General features: G+C 42.8%; 1 protein-coding gene and 1 long non-coding RNA gene across 3 annotated transcripts in view; one reads left to right on the forward strand and one right to left on the reverse strand.

Annotated features, from left to right (window-relative positions):
* Nucleotides 1-13,949, reverse strand: part of JAK2 (Janus kinase 2) — an 83,469-nt gene that overhangs the window by 50,775 nt on the left and 18,745 nt on the right. The window contains exon 3 of one of the 2 annotated variants that reach the window (XM_083718491.1): nucleotides 582-1,461. The exons of the other annotated variant lie outside the window; for it this stretch is intronic. The gene's annotated coding sequence lies outside the window, so the exon portion shown is untranslated. The remainder of the gene's footprint in view (nucleotides 1-581; nucleotides 1,462-13,949) is intronic. 2 annotated transcript variants of the gene reach the window in all.
* LOC310835411 overlaps nucleotides 5,296-13,949 on the forward strand; it is a 91,399-nt gene continuing 82,745 nt past the window's right edge. The window contains exon 1 of the long non-coding RNA XR_014559650.1: nucleotides 5,296-5,332. This is a non-coding gene — a long non-coding RNA (uncharacterized lncRNA). The remainder of the gene's footprint in view (nucleotides 5,333-13,949) is intronic.

A 13,949-nucleotide genomic window follows, 5' to 3' on the forward strand; every position in this document is an offset into this window, starting at 1 on the left:
TTAGTGGCATATTGTCAAATCATCATGAGAAAATATCGTTTCATCACCATGAAGAACCTATGTTCTTGAACACTAAGTTGAAAAACACAAGACTTTTTCATGTTAGTTTATTTTGCTCTGAGTGGCTCTAAGTGTTTTCCGCAGCTACGTATCTGAAAAAGGCAGATAGTCCGTAAAACAGATATAAGACAACTTGCAGAACGAAGATCGCCTTTATCTCTACCAATGCAGCTTGACAGAAAATGGAAAACCGCAAACACAAGCCAGGGCTCTGAAAGTAAACAGCATGTGAAAAAGGAAGAAGAAGAAGAAAAGGAGGAGGAGGCAGCAGCGAAGAGGGAGCATTCATTGCTAGTGTAAACACTTGGTTTCTTATAAGGATAAGAACACAGTCTGCATTTCACTGAATCGACAGAATGTTAGCAAGCAAGATTTTACTCTTCCTCCTGTTACAACTGAACTGAAAAGAAACTGCTAATGCAAAACTATTCCATTCTCCAAGACCAATTTCATGTTTATAATATTGTATTTACACATAACATTTTGTTTTGAAAGAAGAGTATTCATTCCAAAATGTATACCGTATTTTGAAATTTTGCCGGCAGAATCGTCTTTTCAAATCTCCACACAGAAAGGGTGAATTTAAAAATGATGTAAATTAAATATCGGAGTGCCATCTTAACCTTGAATTTGCATCAGCCGAAGAGTTCTAGGTTCTCGGCAGAAGCTCTGCTACGGCGGCGGAACGCAATATATTCTACCAGCAGATCAGAAGTCTCCAACGTGCTGTAGGGATCAACACAGCTGCTCTGCCAGAGAAAATACAGAGGCAGAGCAGCCAAAATAGGGACGGAGAAACGGTCAGAGCACAAATTCTATGCCACGTCAATTCACAACACAACCATGTTCTGCCAGGACACTGGCGAGGTTATGCTGACTGTACACAGCCATGACCTTTCGTTGTCCAGACTGTACAATTTGTATATACAAAAAACTTGTACACGTGATCTGAGCACACAATCTCAAGGGTAGGGTTGTGGCCTTCTGGTTTTCAAAAGGCAGCAAGTATTACTGCTGCAGTCATCCCAGAAGTCATAAAAGACCTTTCACGGGGAGTTTTGATATATTAGCTCACAAAGACTTTGGCCAGCTATGCAAAAGTAGTCCAGCCATCTTTGCATCCAAACCAAACAAGCTGTTATTTGCTCATTTATCTTCAGATTATGAATTCGCCTGGAGTTTATTTTGGTAAAGTAAATACACAATGTCAGAATGCAGTCACTGTTTGTTCTTGGTTTTTCTAGTAAACAAACAAAGCTGAGAACAGGTCACTGAGCAGAAAAGTTAATGATTTGGGGTGTCTTTTTCGGGAAGGTTTAAAGTACATTTATAAACTTGCAGAGTGCTAAAGTGCTTCATTTAAGCTGTAAACCTAACAATGTCTTGCAGGCCAGGTGAAGCCTATGGAGAAAAAGATAAGATTGCACACAATCTGCTATAACGGAGCAAAAAAACAAATAAAGCTCTGCCCATAATCATAAAAAAGCAATTTTAACAAAATACATCGTAAGACAGCTCATTCTGCTTAGTGTTTCTACAATTCCCTTCTTTTCTCTCTTCTCAAACATACATTGCATTTGTGATCAAATTGCACTATTTAAAGGCATGGATGTTGCAAGTCAATATCACCAGTAATAGCCTTATCCTAGGAGACAGGTTAACATATCACCTTGAGCTTATTAGACTCTACAGTACATGTGGGAAAACTTTGGCTTGCAAGTCAAACTGGCAGGGATTTAAACATTGTCAGCAAGGCTGCATTCCCCAAACGATGCTTACCTGCCCCACACCTTTCAGCATATGTGATGCATCTGGTACTGGGCAGGTACAGATGCAGTTGTCATTGCACAATTGGAAGCCTTAAAGTAGATTCCTAACTGTGCATTGGCAAAGGACAACAGGCATTGGCCCTAGAACATGGATGGGCAGTGAAAAAAAGTTCCCCATGAGAACTCTTGGCAACCTCTTAAGTCCCGACTTCTGGTCCAGATCTACTTGTAAAATCTGACCCCAATGACTAGGGTCTGATAAGGATCCAGCCCACGTAGGCAAAATGTTCCCCTGCACTAAGCAGTGTTCGAAATTAGTCAGGCACCAAGCGCATTTTGCACCTATCAGCCACTTGAGACCAAGTGAAGATGCCTGGGCTTATATTTTATTTGCACAATCCAAATGAATTTCAGGAACCAAAATGCTTTTTCTAAGCAGGAGCAGTGAATAACATTATAATTCATTGCTGTTGCTTCACTTCACTTACACCACCCCACTGCCCTGCTCACAGTTGTGAAAAATATTCCCATGTAAAGAGGTCGGAATAGGTCAGTATATATGTGGACTGTCTCTGCTCCAAGTGACTTTTCTTCTTGAAGTTCTCAAAGCTCTTAAACTAGCTCAAGGTTGTCCTCTGAACTAACCAGATGTTTAGAGAATCAATCCCAGTCATTCATTTGAAAAATAAGACACTGGAGCCATCTTGCCCCAAAATGGCAACTAGACATTCCATTTGGGTGACTGAAACCTTGGGTTTAAGGAGCCATTTGCCACCTAGCTTAAATATGTGAGTTTCTAACGCTGGCTCTAAGGCTTTGAGGAAGAGAAGCATAAAACCAACCAAAGAGCAAGAATTACGGTGTTACATGCAAATGTATACAAGTCTTGCCAACCATTTCCCCCCCAGTTAAAAAGCAGAGTCACGAGATTAAAGGTGGAACACAAACTTGGAGCTGGGACCTGTGTCTCTGTATTTGCTGATTCAAGCTGGAATAGAATTGGGAGAAGATAAATGGACCATGGAGAACAGATCAAGTGGCCAGTCTGCCAACAGCAATCCTGTGCTCAAATCTGCACCCTTCTTGAAGCTGCTTTTATTGAGAAAAAACAAGTCAGGACTTCCTCTCACACTTTAGCATGCAACCAGGAACAGGCCTCCTTAGTGCACAGGTGAGGAACCTGTGGCCCTCCTAATGTCGCTGGATTACATCTCATCTCATCTCATTCTAGACCAATAGTCATGCTGGCTGAGCCTGATGGGACTTGTAGTCCAAGAACTGGTTCCCCACTCTATCCTTAGCCCTTGCTTTGGAAGACCACATTCAGAAAGAGATTTGTAATACTTGGGTTGGGTAGGGCTGCTGCCTATTGCAGTAGCAGTGCATGGAGTCTATTCCTTCAGGAACAGAGCAAAAGAGGGCCATTCAGGAGGGGGAAATGCTTTAATCTCTGTGATCATAGATCTCCGAGTTATTTCATAGAAAGCCATGTGCTAAAATGGACGCGATTGCTCTGCCTCCACCGGAATAGCTTTGTTGTGCAAGCTGAACCATTCCTTCTTCAGCCCTGCAACAAAATTACAACAGCAAATCAAAACCACAAGGTCCAGTTTCTGCAATCCCCTGAACAGTAACTTTGGTCACTCTTAGATGTTCAGTCACAAAGAGACTGTTTATTTTGCAGCTTCAGATCAACTCCTACTTTAAAACACTACGGCCAAAAAGCAGCAAACAGACTTGAAAGCCGTAAAATAATCCCCAGCAAAACTTGCCTCGTTATCACCACCAGATGCTTGAGATGCTTCCAGCACAATGTCAATCACACCATCCATTTCGGAAGAGCTCCTGTATATTCCTATTATCAGGGGTCTGCCGGGACTTGTGGCTATAAGAAGCCTCAATTCAGTGTCTTTCTAAGGTGCTGAACCAAAGCTAAAGATGAGGTGGAGGGAGAACTGAGGGAAGACTGGGAAAATGAGAAACTAAGATTGAAACCAAAAATGGCTGAGCACTGCTCTCTGAGCCTTGGGATGGTGGATTTCCTTCCCTGCCCTGCTTTCTCTCCCGTACACCCCCAAAACCTCTCACTACCCTTTCTCCTAACTTCCTCTTTCTGCCTGCATCTGTGCAAAAAAACTCATTTTGCATTGTTCCCATACTTAGCATCATGCTTCACTCTTAGGGGCCAGTTGCCACCAACATTAACCTGCATCTTGGGCCAAACCACTTCAGGGTGCAGAGCATGAATCACACCCAATAAAGTAAAAATCCATTCTGCTCACGCACAGGCAGTGTTGGAAACAATCCTAAATCGCCTCGAATAAATATTTTGCAAGTTGAGAACACATCTTAAATTATACCGGTGTTCCATGAACATTGTCCAATTCTGTCTAAATATATTAAACCCCTGTCTTCCTTCCTTCACCCTGAAATAAGTCAGTAAGCTTTGTCATGGTTGTGTGTTCAGACATTTCTGTTTCCCATTCTGTTATGAATGGGTTGAAGACTTATCAAGGTTTTGCCTAACACCTCACAGCAACAATTATATAGGACTGGCACGTCCAACTTCCAAGAGACTGCGATCTACTCCCACTATAAAAAAACTGGCAGTGATCTACCCAGTGAACTGGCAGTAATCTAGATCACGATTGACCGGTTGGACATCCCTGATATAGGATATTAGTTCTGTTTGTTGCTAAGGTGCTTTTTGACACTGGCTAATCAGAATAAAACAGGACCTGGAGCAAATTGTTTTTCTCTCTATTCTGTTCCTTTTTCGAGACCAAAATTCATTTGCTTTGTTACACGGCCAGTATATTTGGACAGAGTTTCCAGGACTCAAACCACATCGACAATATTTAACATCTTAAGTTTACATTTACTGTATGAAGTATTTCCAGAGCCGTACACCATTTGGCCATCATACTTTATACGTGAGAGGAAACAAAATTCCAAGTCCATTTCCCTCTCACTGAAGTCTCAGTGGCACAAACCACTTTCTTGATACCTTGCAGTGTAGCTTCAAGCTCACCAATGCCTAAAACCATTTCTGAACAGTGCAGGCAGCTAAGCGCCTCTATTACAACCAACACAGAGATAGCATAAGGGCTGGTAGAAGCCCAAAGTTCTCGTTTGTTTCAGGATGGAGCAGAGCTGGGTCATGCTGTTGGGTTCAATGTCTTTATAAACTATTTGGACGAAGGGATTGAGGGGATGCTCATCAAATTTGCAGATGACACCAAACTAGGAGGGGTAGCTAATGCCACAAAAGGCAAAAATCAGGATTCAAAATCACCTTAACAGATTGGAGAACTGGGCCCAAGCTAACAAAATGAATTTCAATAGGGAATAGGGTTCTGTGCTTAGTCAGGAAGAATCAGATGCACAAATATAGGATGGGGGACATTTGGCTTGCTAGCAGTACACGTGAAAAGGATCTTGGGGTCTTGGTGAACCACGACTTTAACGTGAGTCAACAGTGTGATGCAGCAGTAGCAAAAAAAGTTGTTGCTATTCTAGGCTGCCTCAGCTGGTTTTTATGTTGGACCAACCAAGTGGGAAAACATCCCTTCTCTTTTGCCTTTCTGTGTGCACCTGCTGCCAAAGAGCTATGGTTGGCACCCATCTCTAGAGATGCCAGCTGCCATAGCACTATACTTGCAGCTTTCTCCCTCTCTCAGCAGCCCTTTAGTGGGCAGAAAAGGATGAGGCCATACAGGAAGCCATTGTGATTGTACCAGTGTAGGTCCATGGCAGCTGCCCACACCAGCTCTCACTTTAAAAGTTAAGAAGCAAGACGTACGTTAATGATCTGTCTTCCAATGTCCAAGGGCAAAAAGGCAGCTGTATTGACACACACAGAGGGCACGGTGCCCGCCCATTCTGAATTTGGGAGGAAAAGAGAGGGGTGGGAGGAAGCAGCAACCAACTCAAAAGGCCACAGTTATCTACTGTGTCACCATGTCCTTCCAGAGGTAAGGAGACTTGGCTTAGACAAAAGTCCGACAAGAGTAAACATCAGCACAGACAACGCCAATCAACATATAGTTGCTCCAGCTTAAAACGAAAGGGCATTGAACTCATTTTGGCTATCTGTCTTTACAAAAGAGATTACCTTCTTTGTGTTGTGAAATAAAACGGCTGTGGCAAGCAGAACATTTTCCAGTTCAGAATTGGCTCATCGACTATACCCAAAAGGGCAGAGCAGAGTTAGCTCATAATCTGGTGGCCCACTCTTTATCAACTAATTCGACATGCAGTTGTACAATACCGCAATAAAACCATACAAACTATATTTATTGTGGCTTCCATTTGGGCAATATTGCCACAATATTGTATACAATACAGTGGTACCTCGGGTTAAGTACTTAATTCATTCTGGAGGTTCGTACTTAACCTGAAAGTGTTCTTAACCTGAAGCACCACTTTAGCTAATGGGGCCTCCTGCTGCTGCCGCGCCGCCGCACAGCTGTTTGTTGCAGCAGCCCTTGCTACAAGCTCCACAGGCAAATGGCGGCTCTGGCGCTGGCCAAGGGGTGCTTCCCAGGCCCCTGTGGGCAATGGGAGAAGGCACTTTTCTTTGGGGCAGGGGGAGGCAGTTCAGAGACCAGGAGTGGCCCCTGTGGCTGCCCAGAGGACTCCCAAGGGGTGAGGAGGCTGAAGGGACACTCCACAAGGGGAGGGTGTTTGAAAAAGGTTGAGAGACTGCCAGTTCTGCAGGCAAAGGGTGACACAACTGGGCTCCTGAGCCCCACAGGGGTGCAGCAGAAAGAATGTAGTTGGTCAAGGGAGCCATGGACCCAAAAAGGTTGAAAACCTCTGGTGTAGGGAAAAGCCACTCATTCATTGTCCAGCACTGATTTGAGAACAGGATTGCTGTTGGCAGACTGGCCACTTGATCTGTTCTCCATGGTCCAGTTTTCTTCTCCCAATTCTATTCCAGCTTGAATCAGCAAATGCAGAGACACAAGTCTCAACTCCAAGTTTGTGTTGCACCTTTAATCTCCTGACACCACTTTTTAACTGGGGGGAAAATGGTTGGCAAGACTTGTATACATTTGCATGTAACACCGTAACTCTTGCTCTTTGGTTGGTTTTATGCTTCCCTTCCTCAAAGTCGTAGAGCCAGCGTTGGAAACTCAAGATATGTAAGCTGGGCGCCAAATGGGTCATTAAACCAATAGGTGAAACGGAATGTCTAGTTGCTATTTTGGGGCTCTAAAGTCTTATCTTCCAAATGATGGACTGGCTGTGACTGATTATGAGTTAAACATCCTGCTAGTTCAGAGGACAACCTTAAGCTAGGTTAAGAGCTTTGAGAACTTCAAGAAGAAAAGTCACTTGAAGCAGGGACAGTCCACATATACACTGGCCTATTCCGACCTCATCTTCTTAATGGTGACAAGGACCATTCATAACATGAATCCCCCCCCCCAACTGTGAGCAGGGCAGTAGGGTGGGCTAAGTGAAGACAAGCTACAGCAACTAATTATAATGTCATTCACTGCTCCTGCTCAGAAAAAGCCTTTTGGTTCCTGAAATTCATTCGGATTGTGCAGATAAAATCTAACTGACAGAATTCTACAGGATGTGGTAGTAGTGTGTGCAAACAGTCCAGGTCCAATGATTCCCCAGGCATGAAACTCCAGATCGTGGACATATTAGGTGCATAGCTGTCAACTTTTCCCTTTTCTTGCGAGGAATCCTATTCGGAATAAGGGAATTTCCCTTTTAAAAAGGGGAAAGTTGACAGCTATGGTTAGGTGCCCTCCTGGAACCTAGAGATCTTCACTTGGTTGCAAGCAGCTGATAGCCAGGTGCAAGATGTGCCTAACGACTGGCTAATTTCGAAAACTGCTGTCTAGGCAAGCTGATCTGTACTTGAATTTGTGACTTTAGATTGCACAGTGCAATTCGAAAAAAGAAACCACACCTACCGAACAAGGTGAAGCAACTTAAGTAAGAGTATTTTCCCAGTTAAAAAGGGAGAGGAAAGAGTATTTGTGCAAGGCAAGTGTCAATGAAGAACATGAACTCTTAACCTAATCTGCCAACCTTATAACCACTGAGTTGAAAGGAAGGGAGAGGTCGCATATGTATCCTTCAACTCTTAACTGCCTTGTATGCATGAAAAGGCCACTACAGATAGATTCCAGCGAACCCAGTCAAAAGACGTGTATTCCAGTGAAAACAGCAGAAAGTTCTATTTCAAACTAAGCCTACAACTGTATCTTTAGCTACGGTACTGTACCAGAATGATATAGCCTGCAACAGAATGCATCTGGTGGAAGAGAACGACATGACGAAGGTTAGCTATGCAAAGCACGGGGTGTACACCCACCAAGAGATGCAAAGAGCAGTACAAAAAAATTAATAATACCCATGTGCCCAAGTTGTTAACCAGATTTTTTAAAAAAAGAAATCAGTAGGTTTAAGATTAAAAACATGTGGACCTAGGGCAAACAGAATGTATTGTACCCGAAGTAAAAGGTAAAGGACCCCTGGACGGTTAAGTCCAGTCAAAGGCGACTATGGGGTTGCGGCGCAAATCTCGCTTTTAGGCCAAGGGAGTTGGTGTTTGTCCACAGACAGCTTTCCGAGTCATGTGGCCAGCAGGACTAAACTGCTTCTGGCACAATGGAACATCATGATGGAAACCAGAGTGCACGGAAACGCTGCTTACCTTCCCGCCACAGTGGTACCTATTTATCTACTTGCACTGGCGTGCCTTAGAACTGCTAAGCCGGCAGGAGCTGGGACAGAGCAATGGGAGCTCACCTGGTTGCCGGTATTTGAACCGCTTGTTGGCATACAACCAAGGAAGCAGGGGCAATTGGCAGCCCCCCAGCTGGCTCCATCCCACCGGCTGGTGTACCGGACAAACTCCAGTCCTTGAATCAGTGACCTGAACTCCAAAAGCTAGGGCACGCTCTACTCAGCAGAGATAACATGCAAAGAGAAGTGGCAGGACAGGCTGTGTGAGCATATTTACAAGCAGTTTATTCAGCATACATCAAGACAGAGGAAACATGTCCAATCTCCTTTGTGTCCAAAGCAAGACAGCCTAAGCAAAAGCTATACACAAATGGAAGTTCCCAGCAAGCTGTGCTGGAGTGCAAACAGGCATGTGACACACAACAATCATGCCTTCAGGTGGAACGGAACATTCCAACATCTTCCCCCTTTCCGTGTAACCTGTGTCAACATATTTCAACCCAACTGCAACCGCTGTACATAAACCTTAAATTGTTCTGTGTTAACAACCTTAGACAACAGATCTGCAGGAATTTCGTTTCCTGGCATGTAGGACACCTGAATGAGTCCTTTCTGGATACATTCCCTTGCACAATATAACTTTATCTGCAAGTATTTGGTTCTTTGTTTGCAACTCTCTGAGGTTAGCAAAGCCAAACAGGATCTGTTATCTTGAAACAGCTGTATAGGACATGTCAACTTGACTCTGACATCCTGAAACAGTTTCATCAATCATTCACAATCCAGGAGTGAAAATGACAGAGCATTGAGTTCTGCTTCACAGGAACTTAGGCTTACTGTCATCTGCTTCTTGCACAGCCAGTCAAACAGAAAGTGATTGTACATGTAGCACACTCCAGAAGTGCTGGTACCATCAGTGGTGTCACTTCCAAAACTAGCATCTGCAAAAATCTCAAGACCTCCAGTCTTCTGACTCATGAACCTCAGTCTGTAGTGCAAAGTGCCCTTCAGATAGCGTGCTATGCGCTTGAGAGCTTTCCAATCCTGAACAGTAGGATTGTTAGCATGTCTGCTAAGCATATTAGTGCTTACAACTATATCAGGTCTTGAACATCTAGCAATGAAATTCAGTTTGCCTAGAACGCATCTGTACAGTGTAGTGTTAGAAACTGCTTTGGCAGTACCATCTACCTGGTAACCTGTTACCATTGGTGTGTCCACAGGATTTGCATCAACCAAACTCAGCCTGGTTAGTACATTAGCAATTTTCTGTGTTTGGTGTACCAGAAAATTTCCTGCCTGGTCTTTCTCTACCTGCAGAGAAAGATAGTTGGATACCTCACCAAGATCCTTCATGTCAAAGTGCTCCTTTAGCTGAGCTAGGGTGCTGTGGTACAAAGCCTGATTCTTCCAGAGCTGACCTTCTGAATGGGAAGCCCAAGAGGCTCAGTGGTTTAGACCACAGCATCACCCGTGTCCCTCATGTACCCTAAGTAGGCTTCTGCTGACAAGAGCATCCCCTGAGCAGAATTCCACTCATAAGAGGAGAAGAAGAAGAAGAGTTTGGACTTGATATCCCGCCTTTCACTCCCCTTAAGGAGTCTCAAAGCGGCTAACAATCTCCTTTCCCTTCCTCCCCCACAACAAACACTCTGTGAGGTGAGTGGGGCTGAGAGACTTCAGAGAAGTCTGACTAGCCCAAGGTCACCCAGCAGCTGCATGTGGAGGAGCGGGGAAGCGAACCCGGTTCACCAGATTACGAGTCTACTGCTCATAACCACTACACCACACTGGCTCTGAGGAGGCTGGGATGACAATCTTCACTGATTCTCCCTTCCCTCTGAAGCCCTTTTTGCCCCACCATCTTCAGAGGGATAGGGGGCCGTCTGAGCAGGGGAGAAAGAAGAAATTGGAGAAATCTGCCTCTCCCTTCTACTGTTCTACTGTTAGGATCCTACATGACATCGAAGTTGGATCGAAGTAGCTCTTCCATTTGTGGACAATTAGTCAGGCTCCTGGCCACTGAAACCATATAGTACATGTGTCAATTTATAACCACATTACAACTCTCTCTTTCTCCCCCTCTAGTCATCATGTTAACTATGATTATACTGTATAGGATTAATATTCTGATATAAATTGCTTCATGCACACACATAGGGGATTATGCCTCTCGATATGTCACAGTAATTTAAACATCCTTCAGGTTAGGACTAGGGAAAGAAATACCTTACCCATGTCATGAAATAACCGTGTTTAATTTAAAACATAGAACTATATCGATTTTCTTTTAAAATGATTAATAGCTCAAAGTTGTCACGCAGAATCAAGTTTCTAGCAAGCAAAGGTGCATTATTCAGCAGCAAGCGTTTGATAAGATCCATGGATTTGTTCAATGCACGAGTCTCCGAATGACAGCAGGAATACCACAGCACATGTTAGGAAGAAAGAAGCCGTCAAGCTCTTAACAGGAACGAAAGGAAAGATCATAGAGGCTTCACAAAAATGGAAAGGGCAGATGTCCCCACATATAGAAGCGATGTGGAGCTAGAACACTTCATAGTAACAACTAAATAAAAAGTGACTCTATTTTAGTCATCCTTTAAATTTTACATGGAATGAAAACCTCGAGTTTTAAATCTTAAGGAAAATGTGCTTTTATCTTTTTGCAAACAATAAAGTTGCAAAACAGCTAAAAGTTGCAGAGCATTAAATCTTGCTCTGCTCTGAATAGCTGAGTTGTTTAACTTTAAAACATACAAATAAGTTATTTTCAACAAATCAGTTTTCCCCTACCCCACAGGATTCAACTGGCATGTGGATCAGCATATATTTGTAACGAATAAATTTATGAAAGAGGCATATATTAATGCCAAACAACTCCACAAAATTGCATACCTTAAAGGGGTTAGTGCCCCGGTTTGTCGAATGGCTCATCAAATTCAATTTCTGGCAGTACTGAGCTATCTAACACACACACACACACACACACACACACACAAAACCTTATCCCTGCCACGAGGGTTAGCCTGTTACATATGAAATAGAAACTCCAATGGCAAAGAGTGTGGCTTAACTATTAATAGTTCATAGTGGGATTTCCCTCACTGTATACTATTTACAATGTGGTTAATTGTTTTAAGTTGCATGTCATTGTAGATATCAATATAGCTTCAGCATTTCTTAAAAACCACCTCTGAATCTATTTCACCGCAAAACCAATCAGATCACAAAAGAATTATGCTCCAGTTTACAGCTCTGGTTCCTGGGTTATGCTGTAGCCTACGACAACCACAGACCTTTTCAGATTTCCACTTGTCAGAACTGCAAACAAATACAAAGCCAGTTTTTGAATTGCTTTTTTATAGAGCCAACATTGTCTGAAAGAATGGTCTTCTGTAGTTTCTTCCTCCAAGGAATATTTTTTAACACTAACTTTGTCTCCTTGATGATGCACCAATAAGCCTGTGCGATGTATCAGTGTTGCCTGCAACACTTTTGCTCTCGACAATCCAATTTCAACTCTAAACAGCCAGCTTCAACTCTGAACTGAATTACACAGCCTTTTATAGAGGCAGCCTATTTCCTTTGCCCACAGCAAGAGTGCGATTCTCTGAGGCACTAATAATATATGTTTTATCTGAGTACATAAACGATGCTGACGGACAGCCTTGTTATCAAGTTTCCCAACCCGATTACCAGCAGCCTTGGTGCAATAGAACAGAAGTTCTTGTTGCTTCCCACTGGCAGTAAAATGTACATTTTTCAAGTTTATCACAACCACGTCAGCCGACCTAGCCAGGCAAACACGCACCAAAATAATCTGCCTTGACCCAATATAATCAGTTAAAGCTCACTATGCAACTATCCTAAGTACACTGGCTAAGTCTCTGCAAACAATTAAGAAATGGAATTAGGATTCTCTCCTCTCACTCCCCCCTTGGCAAAGTGGCTATGCCTTAAAACAACCTCCGGGCGAGCAGAAAGCCAAGATCTTAAAAAATAAAATAAAAATCTCCAGTATGCAGAAGCAGGGAAATAAACTAAATCGCTGGAATGATAAAATGGCAGCACTTCCACAGTTCCTTTTTTCCATTGCATTTCAGTCCGTAAAACCAAAACAGTCACTTTCAGTTCCTTATCTCAGCCTCCTTCTGCTATTTTATGATAAAAACTACACGCCATTAAAGGCGCTTTAATGGTAATTGTGGAAGTCAATTCTGGAGTGTCTTATAAGAGAGTTTGCTTCTTGTGCAATGGAAAGGCTGTGGTGTATTTATTAGGGTTGATTCGAAGCTGCTCTTGCCCTGGGCTGAAGGTGCTTTTTGCTTTGTGCTTCCCTGCTTTTCAACAACCTTATTTCCCTGTTGTAGCCGCCTATACTGCTTTCCACAGCTTTTTAGTGGGCTCAAGACAGCAGTAATGGAAAGACGGGTGCAGAAAAGCCCCATTCAGTAAGTGGAAGAATCCAATCCACTATACAGTGGTACCTCGGGTTACATACACGTCAGGTTACAGATGCTTCAGGTTACAGACTCCTCTAACCCAGAAATAGTACCTCGGGTTAAGAACTTTGCTTCAGGATGAGAACAGAAACTGCCTGGCGGCAGTGGAGGCCCCATTAGCTAAAGTGGTGCTTCAGGTTAAGAACAGTTTCAGGTTAAGAACGGACCTCCAGAACGAATTAAATTCTTAACCCGAGGTACCACTGTACAGGCTTGGTCTAATGAGAATATGTAATAACTAGGCCTGATAAGACATTGTGAGTTAAGTACAGTATCAAAGAGCTAGATTCATTTCTAACTCTTTCTAACGTTTATCAAATACTAGTGTAACATTCTCCAAAATATTTGAGATGACGTAATGCAACACCCAATTATGAATGTGATATATTTCCATGATTTTTCTCTTTCGTTTCATTAGTTTCCTTTTAAAATATTTTTGTTTGGAATTGTAAACACTTGAAAAATTGTACAAAAATATTTGCACGAAATAAATGTATATATATTCCATTCCCATTGTAAGCATACGGATTTCTTATTCTCGACAAGAGAAATATCTGAGAAATTTAAACATTGGAAGACCTTATGAAGAAATACAGAGAACTGTGTGGTCAGAATGCCATTCCCAGGCCAGCTAAGAATAGGCAATATTGCAAACTTTCTATGACCATATCAATATAATTATATACATGCATACACTCTTCACCTCCCCACCAAGATCAGCATTGCTCTTATCTTATAAATACAGAGTACAGTACCAAAGAAAATGAGTTCTGTATAGAAAGCAGCACCACTGAAACGTATTTGACAAAGCAAAAATGCTACATTTGAAGGCTCGCCATCCTCAAGAACAATAAATCACAACACAACACAAGGTCTCAGAGCAAGAGACTGCTATGGTAAA

Source organism: Podarcis gaigeae, assembly GCF_964106915.1.
Source record: "Podarcis gaigeae genome assembly, chromosome: 17".
Taxonomy (NCBI): Eukaryota; Metazoa; Chordata; class Lepidosauria; order Squamata; family Lacertidae; genus Podarcis; species Podarcis gaigeae.